Raw genomic sequence first — 23,522 nt, forward strand, 5'->3', positions numbered from 1 at the left:
CTGATTTTCAAAACTGCTATTAGGACAAAGCTGCGAACTCAGAGTAAATATTTCTAAGTGTAAATATGACTTGTATAGTGGATGAAAATTCGGTAATCTGCATGCAACCAACTCTGTAGTGAATATTTGTCGAATCCGAGATACATGAAACGTTTTTGGAACACAGAATTTTACAGTGAGGAATCTAAGTTAAAATAAATCTCTTGGGTAGAACTCGCTCCAAGAGATTTTATTGCGAATTCTGCCTCATTTTCGATACTGTCAACTGAAAATATCTGCAAAATCAGAGAAAATGCTCCGAAATGTCAATATGCTATTTATTCTGATGGAAGTGCATAAATCCACATGCAAAAAAATCTGTGGTGAAAATTTCTTGAAAGCGTTATGCATGTAGCGTGGTCGTATCACGGAAAATCCCGGCGATGGTTTCTATATAAATTACACATCATTGGTTAGAACTCGCTCCAGAAATTTTTTCTGAGAAAACGGGCTGATTTTCGAAACTGGCATAAGGAAAAATCTGCAAATTCAGAATTAATGTTTCTAGGTGTAAATATGCCATGTATGGTGGATGAAAGTTCTTTAATCTACATGTCCACAACTCATTGGAGAAAGTTTGTTGAAACCAAAATGCATGAAGCGTGTTCAGATATTGGAATGTCACTGTGAGGGAAACTATGTAAATTACATTTCTATTGGGAAGTAATCGCTCCACGAGAATTTTTCTGCGAATATGCCTCATTTTCAAACCTGGCATTAGGAAAAAGTTTCGAAATACGAGAAAATGTTTCAAAGTGTCAATATGGCTTTTATGGTGGATGAAATTTCGGGAATCCTTATGCTAACAACTCTGTAGTGAATATTTGTCGAATCCGTGATGCATGTAGGTTTTTCGGAACACGGAAGTTCACGATGACGGGTTCTATGTTAATTGCATGTCTATTGAGTAGAACTCTCTCCAAGAGGGTTTTTCTGTGTAAACTGCATTATATTAAAAACTAACATTAGGGGAAATCTACTAAATCAGTATATAAATTTCTATGTATAAATATGCATTGAAATGTGGATGAAAGTTCGGTAATACACGTGTTCACAACTCATTAAAGTATGTTTGTTGAATCCATGATGCATATAACGTGTTCAGAACACGGAATGTCACGGTGAGTGAAACTAGGTAAATTACATATCTTTTGGGAACAACTCGCTCCAGGAGCATTTTTAGACCAAATCTGCCTCATTTTCAAAACTGGCTTTAAAACTAACCTGTGAAATCTGAGAAAAGTATTCAAAGTGTCAGTAAGCTTTTTATGGTAGATGAAAGTGCTGTAATCCACTTGCTAACAACACTGAAGTGAATATTTGTCGAATCCGTGATGCATATAGAGTGTTCGGAACACGGAATTTCATGGTGAGTGAATCCATGTAAATTAAAAGTGTATTGTTTAGAAAAAGCTCCAGGAGATTTTTGCCGTGCAATCTGCCTCATTTTCAAGACTAACGTTTGGAAATCTCTGTGAAATCAGAGAAAATGCTTCTAAGCATCAATATGCCTTGTATTGTGATGAAAGTCCAGTAATCCACATGCAAACAACTCGGTAGTGTATTTTTGTCAAACACTTTCTGCATGTAGCGTGTTCGATACACGTAATTTCACAGCAGGGGAATCTATGTAATTTACCTATCTATTGAGTAGAACATGCTCCAACATTTTTTTTCCTTTGAAAACTGCCTGATTTTCGAAACTGCTATTAGGACAAAGCTGCGAACATAGAGTAAATGTTTCTAGGTGTAAATATGACTTGTATGGTGGATGAAAATTCGGTAATCCACATGCTACCAACTCTGTAGTGAATATTAGTCGAATCCGAGATACATGAAGTGTGTTTGGAACACAGAATATCACAGTGAGGGAATCTATGTAAAATATATATCTCTTGGGTAGAACTGGCTCAAAGAGATTTTTCTGGGAAATCTGCCTCATTTTCGAAACTGGCAATTGAAAATCTCTGCAGAATCAGAGAAAATGCTTCAAAGTGTCAATATGGCTTTTATGGTGGATGAAATTTCGGTAATCCTTATGCTAACAACTCAGTAGTGAATATTTGTCGAATCCGAGATCCATGAAGCGTGTTCCGAACAGGAATTTCACGATGACGGGTTCTATGTAAATTGCATATCTATTTTGTAGAACGATCTCCAAGGGGATTTTTCTGTGAAACTGCATTATATTAAATACTAACATTATGGGAAATCTACTAAATCAGTATATAAATTTCTATGTATAAATATGCATTGTAAAGGGGATGAAAGTTCGGTAATACACGTGTTAACAACTCATTAAAGAATGTTTGTTGAATCCGTGTTGCATATAACGTGTTTAGAACACGGAATATCACGGTGAGTGAAACTAGGTAAATTACATATCTTTTGGGTACAACTCGCTCCAAGAGAATTTTCCTGCCAAATCTGCCTCATTTTCAATCCTGCCGTTAAATCAAAGCTGTGAAATCTGAGAAAATGCTTCAAAGTGTCAGCAAGCCGTGTGTGGTGAATGAAAGTACTGTAATCCACATGCTAACAAACCAGTACTGAATATTTTTCGAATCCGTTATACATGAAGCACGTTCGGAGCACGGAATTTCTCAGTGAGTGAATCCATGTAAATTACAAGTCTATTGGATAGAATGTGCTCCAAGAATTTTTTGCCGTTAAATCTGCCTCATTTTCGAAACTGGCGTTTGGAAAATTCTGTGAAATCAGAGAAAATGCTTCTAAGCATCAATATGCCTTGTATTGTGATGAAAGTCCTGTAATCCACATGCAAACAACTCTGTAGTGTATTTTTGTCGAATCCTTTCTGCATGTAGCGTGTTCGATACACGTAATTTCACAGCAGGGGAATCTATGTAATTTACCTATCTATTGAGTAGAACATGCTCCAACATATTTTTCCTTTGAAAACTGCCTGATTTTCGAAACTGCTATTAGGAGAAAGCTGCGAACAAAGAGTAAATGTTTCTAGGTGTAAATATGACTTGTATGGTGGATGAAAATTCGGTAATCCACATGCTACCAACTCTGTAGTGAATATTTGTCGAATCCGAGATACATGAAGTGTGTTTGGAACACAGAATATCACGGTGAGGGAATCTATGTAAAATATATATCTCTTGGGTAGAACTGAATCAAAGAGATTTTTCTGGGATATCTGCCTCATTTTCGAAACTGGCATTTGAAAATCCCTGCAAAATCAAAGAAAATGCTTCAAAGATTCAATATGAATTCTATTGTGATGGAAGTTCGTAAAACCACATGCAAACAAATCTGTGGTGAATATTTGTAGAAAGCGTTATGCATGTAGCGTGGTCGTATCACGGAAAATCCCGGCGATGGTTTGTATATAAATTACTCATCATTGGTTAGAACTCGCTCCAGAAATTTTTTCTGAGAAAACGGGCTGATTTTCGAAACTGGCATAAGGAAAAATCTGCAAATTCAGAATTAATGTTTCTAGGTGTAAATATGCCATGTATGGTGGATGAAAGTTCTTTAATCTACATGTCCACAACTCATTGGAGAAAGTTTGTTGAAACCAAAATGCATGAAGCGTGTTCAGATATTGGAATGTCACTGCGAGGGAAACTATGTAAATTACATTTCTATTGGGAAGTAATCGCTCCACGAGGATTTTTCTGCGAATATGCCTCATTTTCAAACCTGGCATTAGGAAAATGTTTCGAAATACGAGAAAATGTTTCAAAGTGTCAATATGGCTTTTATGGTGGATGAAATTTCGGGAATCCTTATGCTAACAACTCTGTAGTGAATATTTGTCGAATCCGTGATGCATGTAGGTTTTTCGGAACACGGAATTTCACGATGACGGGTTCTATGTTAATTGCATGTCTATTGAGTAGAACTCTCTCCAAGAGGGTTTTTCTGTGTAAACTGCATTATATTAAAAACTAACATTAGGGGAAATCTACTAAATCAGTATATAAATTTCTATGTATAAATATGCATTGAATGGTGGATGAAAGTTCGGTAATACACGTGTTCACAACTCATTAAAGTATGTTTGTTGAATCCATGATGCATATAAAGTGTTCAGAACACGGAATGTCACGGTGAGTGAAACTAGGTAAATTACATATCTTTTGGGTACAACTCGCTCCAGGAGCATTTTTATACCAAATCTGTCTCATTTTCAAAACTGGCTTTAAAACTAACCTGTGAAATCTGAGAAAAGTATTCAAAGTGTCAGTAAGCTTTTTATGGTAGATGAAAGTGCTGTAATCCACTTGCTAACAACATTGAAGTGAATATTTGTCGAATCCGAGATGCATGTAGCGTGTTTGAAACACGGAATTTCACGGTTAGCGAATCCATGTAAATTATATATTTATTGGTTAGAACCCGCTCCAAGATGTTTTTGCCATGAAATCTGCCTCATTTTCAAAACTGGCATTAGGAAAAACTTCAAAATATGAGAAAATGCTTCAAAGTGTCCATATGGCTTTTATGGTGGATGAAATTTCGTTAATCCTTAAGCTAACAACTGTGAAGAGTATATTTGTCGAATCCGAGATGCATATAGAGTGTTCAGAACACGGAATTTCATGGCTAGCGAATCCATGTAAATTAAAAGTGTATTGTTTAGAAAAAGCTCCAGGAGATTTTTGCCGTGCAATCTGCCTCATTTTCAAGACTGACGTTTGGAAAGCTCTGTGAAATCACAGAAAATGCTTCTAAGCATCAATATGCCTTGTATTGTGATGAAAGTCCTGTAATCCACATGCAAACAACTCTGTAGTGTATTTTTGTCGAACACTTTCTGCATGTAGCGTGTTCGATACACGTAATTTCACAGCAGGGGAATCTATGTAATTTACCTATCTATTGAGTAGAACATGCTCCAACATTTTTTTCCTTTGAAAACTGCCTGATTTTCGAAACTGCTATAAGGACAAAGCTGCGAACATAGAGTAAATGTTTCTAGGTTTAAATATGACTTGTATGGTGGATGAAAATTCGGTAATCCACATGCTACCAACTCTGTAGTGAATATTAGTCGATTCCGAGATACATGAAGCGTGTTTGGAACACAGAATATCACGGTGAGCGAATCTATGTAAAATATATATCTCTTGTGTACAACTGGCTCAAAGAGATTTTTTCTGGGAAATCTGCCTCATTTTCGAAACTGGCAATTGAAAATCTCTGCAGAATCAGAGAAAATGCTTCAAAGTGTCAATATGGCTTTTATGGTGGATGAAATTTCGGTAATCCTTATGCTAACAACTCAGTAGTGAATATTTGTCGAATCCGAGATCCATGAAGCGTGTTCGGAACAGGAATTTCACGATGACGGGTTCTATGTAAATTGCATATCTATTGGGTAGAACTCTCTCCAAGGGGATTTTTCTGTGTAAAGTGCATTATATTAAAATCTAACATTATGGGAAATCTACTAAATCACTATAAAACTTCATATGTTTAAATATGCTTTGTAAGGTGGATGAAAGTTCGGTAATACACGTGTTCACAACTCATTAAAAATGTTTGTTGAACCCGTGATGCATATAAAGTGTTCAGAACACGGAATGTCACGGTGAGTGAAACTAGGTTAATTACATATCTTTTGGGTACAACTCGCTCCAAGAGAATTTTCCTGCCAAATTTGCCTCATTTTCAATCCTGGCATTAAATCAAAGCTGTGAAATATGAGAAAATTCTTCAAAGTGTCAGTAAGCTGTGTGTGGTGAATTAAAGTACTGTAATCCACATGCCAACAAACCAGTACTGAATATTTTTCGAATCCGTGATACATGAAGCACGTTTGGAGCACGGAATTTCACAGTGAGTGAATCCATGTAAATTACAAGTCTATTGGATAGAATGTGCTCCAAAAATTTTTTGCCATTAAATCTGCCTCATTTTCGAAACTGGCGTTTGGAAAATTCTGTGAAATCAGAGAAAATGCTTCTAAGCATCAATATGCCTTGTATTCTGATGAAAGTCCTTTAATCCACATGGAAACAACTCTGTAGAGTATTTTTCTTGAATACTTCTGCATGTAGCATGTACGATACACGAAATTTCACAGCAGGAGAATATATATAATTTACATATGTATTGAGTAGAACATGCTCCAAAACTTTTTTCCTTTGAAAACTGCCTGATTTTCGAAACTGCTATTAGGACAAATCTGCGAACTCAGAGTAAATGTTTCTAGGTGTAAATAGGATTGTATGGTGGATGAAAGATCGGTAATCCGCATGCAAACAACTCTGGAGTGAATATTTGTCGAATCCGTGATACATGAAGCGTGGTCGGAACACAGAATATCACGGTGAGTGAATCAATGTAAAATACATGTCCCTTGTGTAGAACACGCTCCAAGAGATTTTTCTGCGAAATCTGCCTCATTTTCGAAACTGGCATTTGAAAATCCCTGCAAAATCAAAGAAAATGCTTCAAAGATTCAATATGAATTGTATTGTGATGGAAGTTCGTAAAACCACATGCAAACAAATCTGTGGTGAATATTTGTAGAAAGCGTTATGCATGTAGCGTGATCGTATCACGGAAATTCCTGGCGATGGAATCTATGAAAATTACACATCTATTGGGAAGAAATCGCTCCAAAAATTTTTTCTGAGAAAACGGCCTGATTTTCGAAACTGGCATTAGGAAAAAGCTGCAAATTCAGAATTAATGTTTCTAGGTGTAAATATGACATGTATGGTGGATGAAAGATCTGTAATCTACATGTTCACAACTCATTCGAGAAAGTTTGTTGAAACCATGATGCATGAAGCGTGTTCAGAAATTGGAATGTCACTGTGAGGGAAACCATTTAAATTACATTTCTATTGGGAAGTACTCGCTCCACGAGAATTTTTCTGTGAATATGCCTCATTTTCAAACCTGGCATTAGGAAAATGTTTCGAAATACGAGAAAATGTTTCAAAGTGTCTATATGGCTTTTATGGTGGATGAAATTTCGGGAATCCTTATGCTAACAATCCTGTAGTGAATATTTGTCGAATCCGTGATGCATGTAGGTTTTTCGGAACACGGAATTTCACAATGACGGGTTCTATGTTAATTGCATGTCTATTGAGTAGAACTCTCTCCAAGAGGGTTTTTCTGTGTAAACTGCATTATATTAAAAACTAACATTAGGGGAAATCTACTAAATCAGTATATAAATTACTATGTATAAATATGCATTGAAAGGTGGATGAAAGTTCGGTAATACACGTGTTCACAACTCATTAAAGTATGTTTGTTGAATCCATGATGCATATAAAGTGTTCAGAACACGGAATGTCACGGTGAGTGAAACTAGGTAAATTACATATCTTTTGGGTACAACTCGCTCCAGGAGCATTTTTTAGACCAAATCTGCCTCATTTTCAAAACTGGCGTTCAAACTAACCTGTGAAATCTGAGAAAAGTATTCAAAGTGTCAGTAAGCATTTTATGGTAGATGAAAGTGCTGTAATCCACTTGCTAACAACACTGAAGTGAGTATTTGTCGAATCCGAGATGCATGTAGCGTGTTTGGAATACGGAATTTCACGGTTAGCGAATCCATATAAATTACATGTTTATTGGTTAGAACCCGCTCCAAGAGTTTTTTGCCGTGAAATCTGCCTCATTTTCAAAACTGGCATTAGGAAAATCTTCAAAATATGAGAAAATGCTTCAAAGTGTCATTATGGCTTTTATGGTGGATGAAATTTCGTTAATCTTTAAGATAACAACTGTGAAGGGTATATTTGTCGAATCCGAGATGCATATGGCGTGTTCGGAACACGGAAATTCATGGTGAGCGAATCCATGTAAATTAAAAGTGTATTGTTTAGAAAAAGCTCCAGGAGATTTTTGCCATGCAATCTGCCTCATTTTCAAGACTGACGTTTGGAAAGCTCTGTGAAATCAGAGAAAATGCTTCTAAGCATCAATATGCCTTGAATTGTGATGAAAGTCCTGTAATCCACATGCAAACAACTCTGTAGTGTATTTTTGTCGAACACTTTCTGCATGTAGCGTGTTCGATACACGTAATTTCACAGCAGGGGAATCTATGTAATTTACCTATCTATTGAGTAGAACATGCTCCAACATTTTTTTCCTTTGAAAACTGCCTGATTTTTGAAACTGCTATTAGGACAGAGCTGCGAACTCAGAGTAAATGTTTCTAGGTGTAAATATGACTTGTATGGTGGATGAAAATTCGGTAATCCGCATGCTACCAACTCTGTCGTGAATATTTGTCGAATCCGAGATGCATGAAGCGTGTTCGGAACACGGAAGTTCACGGTGAGCGAATCGATGTAAATTACAATTCTATTGGTTTGAACGAGCCCCAAGAATTTTTTGCCATGAAATCTGCCTCATTTTCGAAACTGGCATTTGGAAAATTCTGTGAAATCAGAGAAAATGCTTCTAAACATCAATATGCCTTGTATTGTGATGAAAGTCTAGCAATCCACATGCAAACAACAATGTAGACTATTTTTCTCGTATGCTTTATGCATGTAGCGTGCTCGATACACGTAATTTCACATCAGGAGAATATATATTATTTATATATCTATTGAGAAGAACATGCTCCAAAAGTTTTTCCTTTGAAAAATGCCTGATTTTCGAAACTGCTATTAGGACAAAGCTGCGAACTCAGAGTAAATGTTTCTAGGTGTAAATATGATTGTATGGTGGATGAAAGATCGGTAATCCGCATGCAAACAACTCTGGAGTGAATATTTGTCGAATCCGAGATACATGAAGCGTGTTCCGAACACAGAATATCACGGTGAGCGAATCAATGTAAAATACATGTCCCTTGTGTAGAACACGCTCCAAGAGTTTTTTCTGCGAAATCTGCCTCATTTTGGAAACTGACATTTGGAAATCCCTGCAAAATCAGAGAAAATGCTTTAAAGTTTCAATATGCATTTTATTGTGATGGAAGTTCATAAAACCAAATGCAAACAAATCTGTGGTGTATATTTGTAGAAAGCGTTATGCATGTAGCGTGATCGTATCACGGAAATTCCCGGCGATGGAATCTATGTAAATTACACATCTATAGGTTAGAACTCGCTCCAAAAATTTTTTCTGAGAAAACGGCCTGATTTTCGAAACTGGCATTAGGAAAAAGCTGCAAATTCAGAATTAATGTTTCTAGGTGTAAATATGCCACGTATGGTGGATGAAAGTTCTGTAATCTACATGTTCACAACTCATTCGAGAAAGTTTGTTGAAACCATGATGCATGAAGCGTGTTCAGAAATTGGAATGTCACTGTGAGGGAAACTATTTAAATTACAATTCTATTGGGAGGTACTCGCTCCACGAGAATTTTTCTGCGAATATGCCTCATTTTCAAACCTGGCATTAGGAAAAAGTTTCGAAATACGAGAAAATGTTTCAAAGTGTCAATATGGCTTTTATGGTGGATGAAATTTCGGGAATCCTTATGCTAACAACTCTGTAGTGAATATTTGTCGAATCCGTGATGCCTGTAGATTTTTCGGAACACGGAATTTCACGATGACGGGTTCTATGTTAATTGCATGTCTATTGAGTAGAACTCTCTCCAAGAGGGTTTTTCTGTGTAAACTGCATTATATTAAAAACTAACATTAGGGGAAATCTACTAAATCTGTATATAAACTTCTATGTATAAATATGCATTGTAAGGTGGATGAAAGTTCAGTAATACACGTGTTCACAACTCATTAAAGTATGTTTGTTGAATCCATGATGCATATAAATTGTTCAGAACACGGAATGTCACGGTGAGTTAAACTAGGTAAATTACATATCTTTTGGGTACAACTCGCTCCAGGAGCATTTTTAGACCAAATCTGCCTCATTTTCAAAACTGACGTTAAAACTAACGTGTGAAATCTGAGAAAAGTATTCAAAGTGTCAGTAAGCATTTTTTGGTAGATGAAAGTGCTGTAATCCACTTGCTAACAACACTGAAGTGAATATTTGTCGAATCCAAGATGCATGCAGCATGTTTGGAACACGGAATTTCACGGTTAGCGAATCCATGTAAATTACATGTTTATTGGTTAGAACCCGCTCCAAGAGGTTTTTGCCGTGTAATCTGCCTCATTTTCAAAAACTGGCATTAGGAAACACTTTCAAAATATGAGAAAATGCTTCAAAGTGTCAATATGGCTTTTATGGTGGATGAAATTTCGGTAATCCTTAAGCTAACAAACTGTGAAGTGTATATTTGTCGAATCCGAGATGCATGTAGCGTGTTCGGAACACGGAATTTCATCGTGAGCGAATCCATGTAAATTACATGTCTATTGTTTAGGAAAAGCTCCAAGAGATTTTTGCCGTGAAATCTGCCTCATTTTCGAAACTGGCATTTGGAAAGCTCTGTGAAATCAGAGAAAATGCTTCTAAGCATAAATATGCCTTGTATTGTGATGAAAGTCCTGTAATCCACATGCAAACAACTCTGTAGAGTATTTTTCTCGAATACTTCTGCATGTAGCATGTACGATACACGTAATTTCACAGCAGGAGAATATATATAATTTACATATCTATTGAGTAGAACATGCTCCAAAAGTTTTTTCCTTTGAAAACTGCCTGATTTTCAAAACTGCTATTAAGACAAAGCTGCGAACTCTGAGTAAATGTTTCTATGTGTAAATAGGATTCTATGGTGGATGAAAGATCGGTAATCTGCATGCAAACAACTCTGGAGTGAATATTTGTCAAATCCGTGATACATGAAGCGTGTTCGGAACACAGAATATCACGATGAGCGAATCAATGTAAAATACATGTCCCTTGTGTAGAACACGCTCCAAGAGTTTTTTCTGCGAAATCTGCCTCATTTTCGAAACTGGCATTTGAAAATCCCTGCAAAATCAAAGAAAATGCTTCAAAGATTCAATATGAATTCTATTGTGATGGAAGTTCGTAAAACCACATGCAAACAAATCTGTGGTGAATATTTGTAGAAAGCGTTATGCATGTAGCGTGGTCGTATCACGGAAAATCCCGGCGATGGTTTGTATATAAATTACTCATCATTGGTTAGAACTCGCTCCAGAAATTTTTTCTGAGAAAACGGGCTGATTTTCGAAACTGGCATAAGGAAAAATCTGCAAATTCAGAATTAATGTTTCTAGGTGTAAATATGCCATGTATGGTGGATGAAAGTTCTTTAATCTACATGTCCACAACTCATTGGAGAAAGTTTGTTGAAACCAAAATGCATGAAGCGTGTTCAGATATTGGAATGTCACTGCGAGGGAAACTATGTAAATTACATTTCTATTGGGAAGTAATCGCTCCACGAGGATTTTTCTGCGAATATGCCTCATTTTCAAACCTGGCATTAGGAAAATGTTTCGAAATACGAGAAAATGTTTCAAAGTGTCAATATGGCTTTTATGGTGGATGAAATTTCGGGAATCCTATGCTAACAACTCTGTAGTGAATATTTGTCGAATCCGTGATGCATGTATGTTTTTCGGAACACGGAATTTCACGATGACGGGTTCTATGTTAATTGCATGTCTATTGAGTAGAACTCTCTCCAAGAGGGTTTTTCTGTGTAAACTGCAATTATATTAAAAACTAACATTAGGGGAAATCTACTAAATCAGTATATAAATTTCTATGTATAAATATGCATTGAAAGGTGGATGAAAGTTCGGTAATACACGTGTTCACAACTCATTAAAGTATGTTTGTTGAATCCATGATGCATATAAAGTGTTCAGAACACGGAATGTCACGGTGAGTGAAACTAGGTAAATTACATATCTTTTGGGTACAACTCGCTCCAGGAGCATTTTTATACCAAATCTGTCTCATTTTCAAAACTGGCTTTAAAACTAACCTGTGAAATCTGAGAAAAGTATTCAAAGTGTCAGTAAGCTTTTATGGTAGATGAAAGTGCTGTAATCCACTTGCTAACAACATTGAAGTGAATATTTGTCGAATCCGAGATGCATGTAGCGTGTTTGAAACACGGAATTTCACGGTTAGCGAATCCATGTAAATTATATATTTATTGGTTAGAACCCGCTCCAAGATGTTTTTGCCATGAAATCTGCCTCATTTTCAAAACTGGCATTAGGAAAAACTTCAAAATATGAGAAAATGCTTCAAAGTGTCCATATGGCTTTTATGGTGGATGAAATTTCGTTAATCCTTAAGCTAACAACTGTGAAGAGTATATTTGTCGAATCCGAGATGCATATAGAGTGTTCAGAACACGGAATTTCATGGCTAGCGAATCCATGTAAATTAAAAGTGTATTGTTTAGAAAAAGCTCCAGGAGATTTTTGCCGTGCAATCTGCCTCATTTTCAAGACTGACGTTTGGAAAGCTCTGTGAAATCACAGAAAATGCTTCTAAGCATCAATATGCCTTGTATTGTGATGAAAGTCCTGTAATCCACTTGCAAACAACTCTGTAGTGTATTTTTGTCGAACACTTTCTGCATGTAGCGTGTTCGATACACGTAATTTCACAGCAAGGGAATCTATGTAATTTACATATCTATTGAGTAGAACATGCTCCAACATTTTTTTCCTTTGAAAACTGCCTGATTTTCGAAACTGCTATAAGGACAAAGCTGCGAACATAGAGTAAATGTTTCTAGGTTTAAATATGACTTGTATGGTGGATGAAAATTCGGTAATCCACATGCTACCAACTCTGTAGTGAATATTAGTCGATTCCGAGATACATGAAGCGTGTTTGGAACACAGAATATCACGGTGAGCGAATCTATGTAAAATATATATCTCTTGTGTACAACTGGCTCAAAGAGATTTTTCTGGGAAAATCTGCCTCATTTTCGAAACTGGCAATTGAAATCTCTGCAGAATCAGAGAAAATGCTTCAAAGTGTCAATATGGCTTTTATGGTGGATGAAAGTTCGGTAATCCTTATGCTAACAACTCAGTAGTGAATATTTGTCGAATCCGAGATCCATGAAGCGTGTTCGGAACAGGAATTTCACGATGACGGGTTCTATGTAAATTGCATATCTATTGGGTAGAACTCTCTCCAAGGGGATTTTTCTGTGTAAAGTGCATTATATTAAAATCTAACATTATGGGAAATCTACTAAATCACTATAAAACTTCATATGTTTAAATATGCTTTGTAAGGTGGATGAAAGTTCGGTAATACACGTGTTCACAACTCATTAAAAATGTTTGTTGAATCCGTGATGCATATAAAGTGTTCAGAACACGGAATGTCACGGTGAGTGAAACTAGGTTAATTACATATCTTTTGGGTACAACTCGCTCCAAGAGAATTTTCCTGCCAAATTTGCCTCATTTTCAATCCTGGCATTAAATCAAAGCTGTGAAATATGAGAAAATTCTTCAAAGTGTCAGTAAGCTGTGTGTGGTGAATTAAAGTACTGTAATCCACATGCCAACAAACCAGTACTGAATATTTTTCGAATCCGTGATACATGAAGCACGTTTGGAGCACGGAATTTCACAGTGAGTGAATCCATGTAAATTACAAGTCTATTGGATAGAATGTGCTCCAAAAATTTTTTGCCATTAAATCTGCCTCATTTTCGAAACTGGCGTTTGGAAAATTCTGTGAAATCAGAGAAAATGCTTCTAAGCATCAATATGCCTTGTATTGTGATGAAAGTCCTTTAATCCACATGGAAACAACTCTGTAGAGTATTTTTCTTGAATACTTCTGCATGTAGCATGTACGATACACGAAATTTCACAGCAGGAGAATATATATAATTTACATATGTATTGAGTAGAACATGCTCCAAAACTTTTTCCTTTGAAAACTGCCTGATTTTCGAAACTGCTATTAGGACAAATCTGCGAACTCAGAGTAAATGTTTCTAGGTGTAAATAGGATTGTATGGTGGATGAAAGATCGGTAATCCGCATGCAAACAACTCTGGAGTGAATATTTGTCGAATCCATGATACATGAAGCGTGGTCGGAACACAGAATATCACGGTGAGTGAATCAATGTAAAATACATGTCCCTTGTGTAGAACACGCTCCAAGAGATTTTTCTGCGAAATCTGCCTCATTTTCGAAACTGGCATTTGAAAATCCCTGCAAAATCAAAGAAAATGCTTCAAAGATTCAATATGAATTGTATTGTGATGGAAGTTCGTAAAACCACATGCAAACAAATCTGTGGTGAATATTTGTAGAAAGCGTTATGCATGTAGCGTGATCGTATCACGGAAATTCCTGGCGATGGAATCTATGAAAATTACACATCTATTGGGAAGAAATCGCTCCAAAAATTTTTTCTGAGAAAACGGCCTGATTTTCGAAACTGGCATTAGGAAAAAGCTGCAAATTCAGAATTAATGTTTCTAGGTGTAAATATGACATGTATGGTGGATGAAAGATCTGTAATCTACATGTTCACAACTCATTCGAGAAAGTTTGTTGAAACCATGATGCATGAAGCGTGTTCAGAAATTGGAATGTCACTGTGAGGGAAACCATTTAAATTACATTTCTATTGGGAAGTACTCGCTCCACGAGAATTTTTCTGTGAATATGCCTCATTTTCAAACCTGGCATTAGGAAAATGTTTCGAAATACGAGAAAATGTTTCAAAGTGTCAATATGGCTTTTATGGTGGATGAAATTTCGGGAATCCTTATGCTAACAACTCTGTAGTGAATATTTGTCGAATCCGTGATGCATGTAGGTTTTTCGGAACACGGAATTTCACAATGACGGGTTCTATGTTAATTGCATGTCTATTGAGTAGAACTCTCTCCAAGAGGGTTTTTCTGTGTAAACTGCATTATATTAAAAACTAACATTAGGGGAAATCTACTAAATCAGTATATAAATTACTATGTATAAATATGCATTGAAAGGTGGATGAAAGTTCGGTAATACACGTGTTCACAACTCATTAAAGTATGTTTGTTGAATCCATGATGCATATAAAGTGTTCAGAACACGGAATGTCACGGTGAGTGAAACTAGGTAAATTACATATCTTTTGGGTACAACTCGCTCCAGGAGCATTTTTAGACCAAATCTGCCTCATTTTCAAAACTGGCGTTCAAACTAACCTGTGAAATCTGAGAAAAGTATTCAAAGTGTCAGTAAGCATTTTATGGTAGATGAAAGTGCTGTAATCCACTTGCTAACAACACTGAAGTGAGTATTGGTCGAATCCGAGATGCATGTAGCGTGTTTGGAATACGGAATTTCACGGTTAGCGAATCCATATAAATTACATGTTTATTGGTTAGAACCCGCTCCAAGAGTTTTTTGCCGTGAAATCTGCCTCATTTTCAAAACTGGCATTAGGAAAATCTTCAAAATATGAGAAAATGCTTCAAAGTGTCATTATGGCTTTTATGGTGGATGAAATTTCGTTAATCTTTAAGATAACAACTGTGAAGGGTATATTTGTCGAATCCGAGATGCATATGGCGTGTTCGGAACACGGAAATTCATGGTGAGCGAATCCATGTAAATTAAAAGTGTATTGTTTAGAAAAAGCTCCAGGAGATTTTTGCCATGCAATCTGCCTCATTTTCAAGACTGACGTTTGGAAAGCTCTGTGAAATCAGAGAAAATGCTTCTAAGCATCAATATGCCTTGAATTGTGATGAAAGTCCTGTAATCCACATGCAAACAACTCTGTAGTGTATTTTTGTCGAACACTTTCTGCATGTAGCGTGTTCGATACACGTAATTTCACAGCAGGGGAATCTATGTAATTTACCTATCTATTGAGTAGAACATGCTCCAACATTTTTTTCCTTTGAAAACTGCCTGATTTTGAAACTGCTATTAGGACAGAGCTGCGAACTCAGAGTAAATGTTTCTAGGTGTAAATATGACTTGTATGGTGGATGAAAATTCGGTAATCCGCATGCTACCAACTCTGTCGTGAATATTTGTCGAATCCGAGATGCATGAAGCGTGTTCGGAACACGGAAGTTCACGGTGAGCGAATCGATGTAAATTACAATTCTATTGGTTTGAAACGAGCCCCAAGAATTTTTTGCCATGAAATCTGCCTCATTTTCGAAACTGGCATTTGGAAAATTCTGTGAAATCAGAGAAAATGCTTCTAAACATCAATATGCCTTGTATTGTGATGAAAGTCTAGCAATCCACATGCAAACAACAATGTAGACTATTTTTCTCGTATGCTTTATGCATGTAGCGTGCTCGATACACGTAATTTCACATCAGGAGAATATATATTATTTATATATCTATTGAGAAGAACATGCTCCAAAAGTTTTTCCTTTGAAAAATGCCTGATTTTCGAAACTGCTATTAGGACAAAGCTGCGAACTCAGAGTAAATGTTTCTAGGTGTAAATATGATTGTATGGTGGATGAAAGATCGGTAATCCGCATGCAAACAACTCTGGAGTGAATATTTGTCGAATCCGAGATACATGAAGCGTGTTCCGAACACAGAATATCACGGTGAGCGAATCAATGTAAAATACATGTCCCTTGTGTAGAACACGCTCCAAGAGTTTTTTCTGCGAAATCTGCCTCATTTTCGAAACTGACATTTGGAAATCCCTGCAAAATCAGAGAAAATGCTTTAAAGTTTCAATATGCCTTTTATTGTGATGGAAGTTCATAAAACCAAATGCAAACAAATCTGTGGTGTATATTTGTAGAAAGCGTTATGCATGTAGCGTGATCGTATCACGGAAATTCCCGGCGATGGAATCTATGTAAATTACACATCTATAGGTTAGAACTCGCTCCAAAAATTTTTTCTGAGAAAACGGCCTGATTTTCGAAACTGGCATTAGGAAAAAGCTGCAAATTCAGAATTAATGTTTCTAGGTGTAAATATGCCACGTATGGTGGATGAAAGTTCTGTAATCTACATGTTCACAACTCATTCGAGAAAGTTTGTTGAAACCATGATGCATGAAGCGTGTTCAGAAATTGGAATGTCACTGTGAGGGAAACTATTTAAATTACAATTCTATTGGGAGGTACTCGCTCCACGAGAATTTTTCTGCGAATATGCCTCATTTTCAAACCTGGCATTAGGAAAAAGTTTCGAAATACGAGAAAATGTTTCAAAGTGTCAATATGGCTTTTATGGTGGATGAAATTTCGGTAATCCTTATGCTAACAATTCTGTAGTGAATATTTGTCGAATCCGTGATGCCTGTAGATTTTTCGGAACACGGAATTTCACGATGACGGGTTCTATGTTAATTGCATGTCTATTGAGTAGAACTCTCTCCAAGAGGGTTTTTCTGTGTAAACTGCATTATATTAAAAACTAACATTAGGGGAAATCTACTAAATCAGTATATAAACTTCTATGTATAAATATGCATTGTAAGGTGGATGAAAGTTCAGTAATACACGTGTTCACAACTCATTAAAGTATGTTTGTTGAATCCATGATGCATATAAATTGTTCAGAACACGGAATGTCACGGTGAGTGAAACTAGGTAAATTACATACCTTTTGGGTACAACTCGCTCCAGGAGCATTTTTAGACCAAATCTGCCTCATTTTCAAAACTGACGTTAAAACTAACCTGTGAAATCTGAGAAAAGTATTCAAAGTGTCAGTAAGCATTTTTTGGTAGATGAAAGTGCTGTAATCCACTTGCTAACAACACTGAAGTGAATATTTGTCGAATCCAAAATGCATGCAGCATGTTTGGAACACGGAATTTCACGGTTAGCGAATCCATGTAAATTACATGTTTATTGGTTAGAACCCGCTCCAAGAGGTTTTTGCCGTGTAATCTGCCTCATTTTCAAAACTGGCATTAGGAAACACTTTCAAAATATGAGAAAATGCTTCAAAGTGTCAATATGGCTTTTATGGTGGATGAAATTTCGGTAATCCTTAAGCTAACAACTGTGAAGTGTATATTTGTCGAATCCGAGATGCATGTAGCGTGTTCGGAACACGGAATTTCATCGTGAGCGAATCCATGTAAATTACATGTCTATTGTTTAGGAAAAGCTCCAAGAGATTTTTGCCGTGAAATCTGCCTCATTTTCGAAACTGGCATTTGGAAAGCTCTGTGAAATCAGAGAAAATGCTTCTAAGCATAAATATGCCTTGTATTGTGATGAAAGTCCTGTAATCCACATGCAAACAACTCTGTAGAGTATTTTTCTCGAATACTTCTGCATGTAGCATGTACGATACACGTAATTTCACAGCAGGAGAATATATATAATTTACATATCTATTGAGTAGAACATGCTCCAAAAGTTTTTTCCTTTGAAAACTGCCTGATTTTCAAAACTGCTATTAAGACAAAGCTGCGAACTCTGAGTAAATGTTTCTATGTGTAAATAGGATTCTATGGTGGATGAAAGATCGGTAATCTGCATGCAAACAACTCTGGAGTGAATATTTGTCAAATCCGTGATACATGAAGCGTGTTCGGAACACAGAATATCACGATGAGCGAATCAATGTAAAATACATGTCCCTTGTGTAGAACACGCTCCAAGAGTTTTTTCTGCGAAATCTGCCTCATTTTCGAAACTGGCATTTGAAAATCCCTGCAAAATCAAAGAAAATGCTTCAAAGATTCAATATGAATTCTATTGTGATGGAAGTTCGTAAAACCACATGCAAACAAATCTGTGGTGAATATTTGTAGAAAGCGTTATGCATGTAGCGTGGTCGTATCACGGAAAATCCCGGCGATGGTTTGTATATAAATTACTCATCATTGGTTAGAACTCGCTCCAGAAATTTTTTCTGAGAAAACGGGCTGATTTTCGAAACTGGCATAAGGAAAAATCTGCAAATTCAGAATTAATGTTTCTAGGTGTAAATATGCCATGTATGGTGGATGAAAGTTCTTTAATCTACATGTCCACAACTCATTGGAGAAAGTTTGTTGAAACCAAAATGCATGAAGCGTGTTCAGATATTGGAATGTCACTGCGAGGGAAACTATGTAAATTACATTTCTATTGGGAAGTAATCGCTCCACGAGGATTTTTCTGCGAATATGCCTCATTTTCAAACCTGGCATTAGGAAAATGTTTCGAAATACGAGAAAATGTTTCAAAGTGTCAATATGGCTTTTATGGTGGATGAAATTTCGGGAATCCTTATGCTAACAACTCTGTAGTGAATATTTGTCGAATCCGTGATGCATGTAGGTTTTTCGGAACACGGAATTTCACGATGACGGGTTCTATGTTAATTGCATGTCTATTGAGTAGAACTCTCTCCAAGAGGGTTTTTCTGTGTAAACTGCATTATATTAAAAACTAACATTAGGGGAAATCTACTAAATCAGTATATAAATTTCTATGTATAAATATGCATTGAAAGGTGGATGAAAGTTCGGTAATACACGTGTTCACAACTCATTAAAGTATGTTTGTTGAATCCATGATGCATATAAAGTGTTCAGAACACGGAATGTCACGGTGAGTGAAACTAGGTAAATTACATATCTTTTGGGTACAACTCGCTCCAGGAGAATTTTTATACCAAATCTGTCTCATTTTCAAAACTGGCTTTAAAACTAACCTGTGAAATCTGAGAAAAGTATTCAAAGTGTCAGTAAGCTTTTTATGGTAGATGAAAGTGCTGTAATCCACTTGCTAACAACATTGAAGTGAATATTTGTCGAATCCGAGATGCATGTAGCGTGTTTGAAACACGGAATTTCACGGTTAGCGAATCCATGTAAATTATATATTTATTGGTTAGAACCCGCTCCAAGATGTTTTTGCCATGAAATCTGCCTCATTTTCAAAACTGGCATTAGGAAAAACTTCAAAATATGAGAAAATGCTTCAAAGTGTCCATATGGCTTTTATGGTGGATGAAATTTCGTTAATCCTTAAGCTAACAACTGTGAAGAGTATATTTGTCGAATCCGAGATGCATATAGAGTGTTCAGAACACGGAATTTCATGGCTAGCGAATCCATGTAAATTAAAAGTGTATTGTTTAGAAAAAGCTCCAGGAGATTTTTGCCGTGCAATCTGCCTCATTTTCAAGACTGACGTTTGGAAAGCTCTGTGAAATCACAGAAAATGCTTCTAAGCATCAATATGCCTTGTATTGTGATGAAAGTCCTGTAATCCACTTGCAAACAACTCTGTAGTGTATTTTTGTCGAACACTTTCTGCATGTAGCGTGTTCGATACACGTAATTTCACAGCAGGGGAATCTATGTAATTTACATATCTATTGAGTAGAACATGCTCCAACATTTTTTTCCTTTGAAAACTGCCTGATTTTCGAAACTGCTATAAGGACAAAGCTACGAACATAGAGTAAATGTTTCTAGGTTTAAATATGACTTGTATGGTGGATGAAAATTCGGTAATCCACATGCTACCAACTCTGTAGTGAATATTAGTCGATTCCGAGATACATGAAGCGTGTTTGGAACACAGAATATCACGGTGAGCGAATCTATGTAAAATATATATCTCTTGTGTACAACTGGCTCAAAGAGATTTTTCTGGGAAATCTGCCTCATTTTCGAAACTGGCAATTGAAAATCTCTGCAGAATCAGAGAAAATGCTTCAAAGTGTCAATATGGCTTTTATGGTGGATGAAAGTTCGGTAATCCTTATGCTAACAACTCAGTAGTGAATATTTGTCGAATCCGAGATCCATGAAGCGTGTTCGGAACAGGAATTTCACGATGACGGGTTCTATGTAAATTGCATATCTATTGGGTAGAACTCTCTCCAAGGGGATTTTTCTGTGTAAAGTGCATTATATTAAAATCTAACATTATGGGAAATCTACTAAATCACTATAAAACTTCATATGTTTAAATATGCTTTGTAAGGTGGATGAAAGTTCGGTAATACACGTGTTCACAACTCATTAAAAATGTTTGTTGAATCCGTGATGCATATAAAGTGTTCAGAACACGGAATGTCACGGTGAGTGAAACTAGGTTAATTACATATCTTTTGGGTACAACTCGCTCCAAGAGAATTTTCCTGCCAAATTTGCCTCATTTTCAATCCTGGCATTAAATCAAAGCTGTGAAATATGAGAAAATTCTTCAAAGTGTCAGTAAGCTGTGTGTGGTGAATTAAAGTACTGTAATCCACATGCCAACAAACCAGTACTGAATATTTTTCGAATCCGTGATACATGAAGCACGTTTGGAGCACGGAATTTCACAGTGAGTGAATCCATGTAAATTACAAGTCTATTGGATAGAATGTGCTCCAAAAATTTTTTGCCATTAAATCTGCCTCATTTTCGAAACTGGCGTTTGGAAAATTCTGTGAAATCAGAGAAAATGCTTCTAAGCATCAATATGCCTTGTATTGTGATGAAAGTCCTTTAATCCACATGGAAACAAATCTGTAGAGTATTTTTCTTGAATACTTCTGCATGTAGCATGTACGATACACGAAATTTCACAGCAGGAGAATATATATAATTTACATATGTATTGAGTAGAACATGCTCCAAAACTTTTTTCCTTTGAAAACTGCCTGATTTTCGAAACTGCTATTAGGACAAATCTGCGAACTCAGAGTAAATGTTTCTAGGTGTAAATAGGATTGTATGGTGGATGAAAGATCGGTAATCCGCATGCAAACAACTCTGGAGTGAATATTTGTCGAATCCGTGATACATGAAGCGTGGTCGGAACACAGAATATCACGGTGAGTGAATCAATGTAAAATACATGTCCCTTGTGTAGAACACGCTCCAAGAGATTTTTCTGCGAAATCTGCCTCATTTTCGAAACTGGCATTTGAAAATCCCTGCAAAATCAAAGAAAATGCTTCAAAGATTCAATATGAATTGTATTGTGATGGAAGTTCGTAAAACCACATGCAAACAAATCTGTGGTGAATATTTGTAGAAAGCGTTATGCATGTAGCGTGATCGTATCACGGAAATTCCTGGCGATGGAATCTATGAAAATTACACATCTATTGGGAAGAAATCGCTCCAAAAATTTTTTCTGAGAAAACGGCCTGATTTTCGAAACTGGCATTAGGAAAAAGCTGCAAATTCAGAATTAATGTTTCTAGGTGTAAATATGACATGTATGGTGGATGAAAGATCTGTAATCTACATGTTCACAACTCATTCGAGAAAGTTTGTTGAAACCATGATGCATGAAGCGTGTTCAGAAATTGGAATGTCACTGTGAGGGAAACCATTTAAATTACATTTCTATTGGGAAGTACTCGCTCCACGAGAATTTTTCTGTGAATATGCCTCATTTTCAAACCTGGCATTAGGAAAATGTTTCGAAATACGAGAAAATGTTTCAAAGTGTCAATATGGCTTTTATGGTGGATGAAATTTCGGGAATCCTTATGCTAACAACTCTGTAGTGAATATTTGTCGAATCCGTGATGCATGTAGGTTTTTCGGAACACGGAATTTCACAATGACGGGTTCTATGTTAATTGCATGTCTATTGAGTAGAACTCTCTCCAAGAGGGTTTTTCTGTGTAAACTGCATTATATTAAAAACTAACATTAGGGGAAATCTACTAAATCAGTATATAAATTACTATGTATAAATATGCATTGAAAGGTGGATGAAAGTTCGGTAATACACGTGTTCACAACTCATTAAAGTATGTTTGTTGAATCCATGATGCATATAAAGTGTTCAGAACACGGAATGTCACGGTGAGTGAAACTAGGTAAATTACATATCTTTTGGGTACAACTCGCTCCAGGAGCATTTTTAGACCAAATCTGCCTCATTTTCAAAACTGGCGTTCAAACTAACCTGTGAAATCTGAGAAAAGTATTCAAAGTGTCAGTAAGCATTTTATGGTAGATGAAAGTGCTGTAATCCACTTGCTAACAACACTGAAGTGAGTATTGGTCGAATCCGAGATGCATGTAGCGTGTTTGGAATACGGAATTTCACGGTTAGCGAATCCATATAAATTACATGTTTATTGGTTAGAACCCGCTCCAAGAGTTTTTTGCCGTGAAATCTGCCTCATTTTCAAAACTGGCATTAGGAAAATCTTCAAAATATGAGAAAATGCTTCAAAGTGTCATTATGGCTTTTATGGTGGATGAAATTTCGTTAATCTTTAAGATAACAACTGTGAAGGGTATATTTGTCGAATCCGAGATGCATATGGCGTGTTCGGAACACGGAAATTCATGGTGAGCGAATCCATGTAAATTAAAAGTGTATTGTTTAGAAAAAGCTCCAGGAGATTTTTGCCATGCAATCTGCCTCATTTTCAAGACTGACGTTTGGAAAGCTCTGTGAAATCAGAGAAAATGCTTCTAAGCATCAATATGCCTTGAATTGTGATGAAAGTCCTGTAATCCACATGCAAACAACTCTGTAGTGTATTTTTGTCGAACACTTTCTGCATGTAGCGTGTTCGATACACGTAAGTTCACATCAGGAGAATATATATTATTTATATATCTATTGAGAAGAACATGCTCCAAAAGTTTTTCCTTTGAAAAATGCCTGATTTTCGAAACTGCTTTTAGGACAAAGCTGCGAACTCAGAGTAAAT

The 23,522-nt window shown here is 36.4% G+C and overlaps 1 long non-coding RNA gene across 1 annotated transcript; it reads right to left on the reverse strand.

Annotated features, from left to right (window-relative positions):
• Positions 1–2,553: 2,553 nt before the first annotated feature.
• On the reverse strand, positions 2,554–17,778 carry LOC116658388. Its single transcript, XR_004313766.1, has 3 exons — positions 17,761–17,778; positions 17,499–17,511; positions 2,554–2,672 (listed from the first exon to the last, which is right to left on the reverse strand). It is a non-coding gene; the product is annotated as an uncharacterized LOC116658388 (long non-coding RNA).
• Between the last annotated feature and the right edge of the window lie 5,744 nt (positions 17,779–23,522).

The sequence above is a fragment of the Camelus ferus genome, chromosome 20 (genome assembly GCF_009834535.1).
Source record: "Camelus ferus isolate YT-003-E chromosome 20, BCGSAC_Cfer_1.0, whole genome shotgun sequence".
In the NCBI taxonomy this organism is placed as follows: Eukaryota; Metazoa; Chordata; class Mammalia; order Artiodactyla; family Camelidae; genus Camelus; species Camelus ferus.